This window comes from Rissa tridactyla, chromosome 4 (assembly GCF_028500815.1).
Source record: "Rissa tridactyla isolate bRisTri1 chromosome 4, bRisTri1.patW.cur.20221130, whole genome shotgun sequence".
Taxonomy (NCBI): domain Eukaryota; kingdom Metazoa; phylum Chordata; class Aves; order Charadriiformes; family Laridae; genus Rissa; species Rissa tridactyla.
In genome coordinates this window covers 57,347,139-57,352,292 of record NC_071469.1, presented here as the reverse complement: position 1 = coordinate 57,352,292, position 5,154 = coordinate 57,347,139, and the positions used below count along the sequence as shown (strand labels likewise).

General features: G+C 37.4%; 1 long non-coding RNA gene across 1 annotated transcript; it reads right to left on the bottom strand.

Annotated features, from left to right (window-relative positions):
- Positions 1 to 318: 318 nt before the first annotated feature.
- Positions 319 to 3,535, bottom strand: LOC128908924 (uncharacterized). The gene is made up of 3 exons (XR_008466160.1): positions 3,415 to 3,535; positions 2,275 to 2,348; positions 319 to 1,600 (listed from the first exon to the last, which is right to left on the bottom strand). It is a non-coding gene; the product is annotated as an uncharacterized LOC128908924 (long non-coding RNA).
- Between the last annotated feature and the right edge of the window lie 1,619 nt (positions 3,536 to 5,154).

Below are 5,154 nucleotides of genomic sequence, written 5' to 3'. Positions count from 1 at the left end.
TGGTTTGCATTTTCACCTCAGGACAGGAGTCCAGAGGTACAGATTTGTTGTACAACAGTGGACTTCAGGCAATTTTCATCTTTTAATGCCTGCAGCGTCCAAGGTTGAATTTGTAATAATCACCAGATTATCTCTAAAGGATCTTTCTGTTATACTTGCAAATAGTTCTGCAGGAAAATGCAAAAGATATAGAAGAAAAATAATTGATTAGATGCAGGAGATCATTTTGTCACATAATCCCAGATGGAAAAGAAAACAAATGCTGATTTCTTTTTTTTAATGACAGTTGAAAGATACTATGGAAAAGATACTTGCTATTCTGGTAAAGTCAGATGCTGGTCTCAGTCCCCTGGTTAGACCTTAAAATGCAGTAAGAAAATGTGCAAAAATAACACTGTAGCTAGAATTTTATTTTAGAATGGGAATGGATTGTTCAAATAGTGAGTACAGCCATAACAGCTAAGAAAGTAACATGCTTATGCTGCTATTGATATGGCAGATACAAAAGGAAAAAAGGTATGGATATAAAATAACTATAGGTGACATTCTTATTATTTTTATTAGAATATGAATATACTTCCATTGTATTTTGGGGAGCTATGAACAAATTGGGTGATACTTAGAGACAGAACAGGGAACAGAATCTGACGACAGATTCCACATAATCGTGTGTATGAAAGTCAGGTGATGGGACTCATTAACATTTAATAAATGTTGATAAAAAATTTACATTTATTATTTTTGTCATAAGTGAGACGCAATTCGGGTGTAATTTGTGGGCTGTTATAATTTTTTGAAGTTTGTATTTTAGTAAGAAATTGAAACTCATTTCTTTCTCAGGGCTGGGATGTGATTTCATTTTGCTCATATTGTAACAAATTCATTTGAATTCTGCTAATGGCATCAATACAAATTTACACCAAAATAACTGATCAAATTTTGGAAGATGGACTGACAAAAAATTGTAGGGTGTGCCTTTCAATTGAAATATTCCTTCCTTTATGCATAGGTTAATTTCACAGAGATCTTAGGATTTTAAAAATATTTGGTGAGGCATCATTTAGTGGTCCTGGACAGTGGATGGACGGAGGTTAGCCTGCTAGTACAGAAGCGTTAAAAGCTGTAAAAGCGGGCCATGGGCAGCCATGCATATTTGCCATTAAGGGGACCAAGAAAGGATGGCTCCTTGGGCATGTCAAGAGGTAAAAAGAATTGTTCAGAGTTTTCTTTGGCTGGACACTCTTCAGGTTGAGTGGGGAGCGGGCGTCTGGTGCAGGAGGAAGTTGAGAATTGAATTACATGGATAAAGGATAAGTGCGCAGGAATGACTAAAGAGAAACCGATAAAGATGGGCTTCCTATTGTTCCTATATGTAAGGGAGTCAAGCTTCAGTTGGGATAATATAAAATAATCCAGACGGATAGTACCTGTCTATTAACCAGAAAAAAACCAGCAGTTGTTATTGTAAACTAATATATCATATATTGTAAACTAATATGTCTCCTGAAGCATGGGTCAGGCTACCCAGAAGGAGAGTGGTCTGTCTCCAGCGGAGTTTTTCTTGTTGCTTAGAAATGCAGGCTGTCCCATGCATCTTCATCTGTACTTGAAGAGAAAAGAAAGAATAACACTTCTTTTCTCAGAACTCCACCCAAAGCAGCATGTAAGAGACCAAAAGTTATGAAACCATGGGATAATTAAGACAGAGCCAGCAGCGGAGGGGTAGAACATGAAATCTTTCTGAAGCGGCATACGTATCTACTCCCATTTTGCTGCTGAGCACAAAATGTCATAAACCGAGGAAATTGTAGCCCTTCTTTGTTGCTGAAGACTGAAATATCATTTTTTCAATTCTGAGTAGTTAGTGGTGTTAAAGTCAAAAAAGAAACCAGGGTATTGAAACTCTGTGTTTCTACTTTCTAGTTGCATGTTTTGACGACTGCAGGAGAAAGCAGGCAAGTTTGAAACTGGGGAGCCAGATGATCAAAATATCATCTATGGCCAGATATATGGAGACATTAGGTAGTCATCAAATATTGATGGTGCATTGAAGGTATAAGACTAAGGCAGAGCACTCCATTTGTTTGTTTTGTTTGGCCAATGTGTTAAGTAGAATAACTTATGAGAAACGTTAGAATTCATCGCTCTACTCCTTTTGTTAACAGGTTAGCACTCGACCAATTCACATATCTAAGGCTTTATGTATTATTAATCAAAAGAGTTAAAAAGTCAATCCAATCTGGTTATATACAGTAGTTCTTGTGGTTTTCAAACCTTTAAATAATTTATGGTGTCATCACTTCCCCAGTGGATGTCAGGCTGGTAGGATGTCTGGAATCAGAATCCCACTGGGAAAAAAAGAAACATAGTCAGAAAAAGTAGTAATTTTTTTTTTTTTTTAATAATAGCAACTCCAGCCTATTGTATCATCACTATCAGTCTCTAGAGAGATCATTTCTCTGAAAGAGAAGTTTTTCTTATACGAATCCTTTTGGGATCAAACAATCCTGACAAATCTATACCTACACAGTATTCTAACTGGCTAAGGGTGGTGTGTGTGTTGAGTACGTATACAGATGTGTCTTTATTTAATAAAAAAAAAATAATCCTAGATCTTTATGCACTTATTTCTGTATAAATGTATCCAGTACACAATATGTAAATTTGCCTTAATCTTCTGAAACCAATCATAATTCATTATAGGTTTTTTTCTTAGAAATTATAATCTAACGTAATTATCACTAAGGTGTTGAAATCTATTCAGCTCTTTTTATTTCAGACACATTTGTTCTGTTTCTTTTGAAGCAGCAAGCCCCCACAGTTGATGGCCTTTTTTTTTTTTTTTGGTATGTCCCAAATTCATTCAGCCATTTTTGATTATGTGAATATTGGGGGATCTACTTTTGAGCTTTTTTCATCTTTCTAGGTATTCAAGAATATAATTAAAAAATGATTTAAAAATAATACATTCAATTTAAAAGTATGTTAAGGAATAATGGCATTATTTTATATGATAGAATACCAGATTCTGCCTCCACAAGTAAGAGACTTGACTTCTAGTATTGAATAGACTGCTACCATGTATTTAACCCATAACCTTCTTTCAGAATTAAAAACCTCCTCTCAACCCAGAAAATCACATATTCTTTCTCCATGCAAAACAAGATCATTGAAGGCCAGGTATATCTGACAGGTACTCTGCGAGTTCCCCAATAGATTATGAGGTTTTATACCTCTTTGTTTTGTGCCATAGGTTCGTATCTTGCAATCAGTGTCCCATGCATGCACAGCTATGTTTTTTCTCTTTGAACCTCTCAATAGCAAACCCAGGAATCATCGGTTAAGAAAATTGTCCCGTGATCTTTTAACACAGCTCATTTTCCTTTCAGCTGCCCAGTCTCCATACTCACTCACTTCATGCAGGTCCACAACCTTTCCTGCTGCATCCAGATTCTGTTCTCCTACAGGTCTAAGAAACTTTGTTTCCTGACTCTTCGTCGCAGCCTGTACAATTTCTAACGGAACCGAGTGAACATCAAGGATGCATCTCTATGTGCAGGCAGGCAGCCAGCCTAGCAACGTCCTGCCTGAGGCTCAGATTTATGCATTTATGTAAATTGAGACTGGCCTTAAATGTAAGTAAGGAAAGTAAGCTTTCTGCAGCTATGAGATATTTGTCATGCCATTACGAAGTGACGTTGAGAAAGTTTGGTAGATGAGGGAGGTGAATGTTTCACTTACAGAATCAGGATTTGAGCCCATTATTCCTTTAAAAATAGAGACAAATACAGAAACATAAAATGTAATATTATAAAAAATGAAAAAAAAAAGTGAAGGATTTAGGTGCATGCATATCGTAAAATTCCCTCAGTACCACTAACTCAGCTGTATTGATGACACGTATTGACTCATATTCTGCTTTCAGCAACACTTGTGTAAATCCAGGGTACTGCAACTTCAGTCACTTTGGTGCAATTGCTCTTGATTTACACTCCTGTAACTGACAGCATTTGACCCTTAGACTATACATATATCTTAAATTATGCATTTAGCTTCCTGAGCCGCAACTGAACAATAAGGCAGTATATATATCATCTGGTATGTACCATGCATCAGCTTAATGTGGACATTTTAGTTTTGCAATTCTTCTACTCTTGTGCTGCCATTCTCGCACTTGAAAGGATATTAAATTATATATATATATAAACACACACGCATGCAGACACACATGCATACACTTTTAAGAAATTTGTGTGATTCTTAGATCATGTATGGCTCCAGAAAGCTGTATACTTTTGTCATCTTTCCTAAACAGTGTGTGCAAAAAATGGTTGAGAAAGTGCATGAGTGTTTAAATTGATCTTAACACTCTCCAGGTGATCAGAACCTATCTTGATGTTCACAAGGATATTCCTCTCCTTGTTCCCTGTGTCCAAACAAGGACAAGGTTCCCCACTGGCCATGTGAACATGTCTCAACACAGAATTACCAAGATGCAGGTGAAGAATAGGGGTGCCCTGGGTCCTGCTTTGGGTTTGGCCATATTTATAGGGCACAATTCCCCTCTTTATGTCGTGGGGTCACTTTTGTGGAGCTCTTCTTTTCCCAGGGTAAATTTGGTCAAATATTGCAATATCAGCCTTACCTCGCTGATGCTCTGCCTAGCTCTGACTTGCACAATGCTTGTCCTGCAAACGAATTCACAGAAGCTTCTGCTGAAGACAAAGGGTGCTTCTAGATAAAGAACATCAAGAGATAAAGAACAGACAGACCTAGGCAGTCTGCTTTAAACTCCTCCAAGGACAACTGCTGCTGAACAACTCCAAAATGTGGGGTCGCAAGATGATAAGTATTCTGTCCTACACTCGCTCTTTGTACAAAGGGCACACTGTAGCCACAGTGAAGATGAGGCCAAGAGCAGAGAAATGATTCGCATTTTTGGAAACTCAGGAATGCTCTTAAGCATTTGCCCCCATTTTTCTCTAAGTAATATTGAGCCCTGCATTATAGTAGGGCTCTTCTTTCTAAGGACCCTAAACCTTCAGGGCTTGTATCATTTCTGTGGTTCCTGCAGGCTTCCAAAAGGCAGACATACTCTGAAAAAAAGAGTGAAAGTAAGAGCCATCCTTTAAAATGATATTACTAGGAAATGAA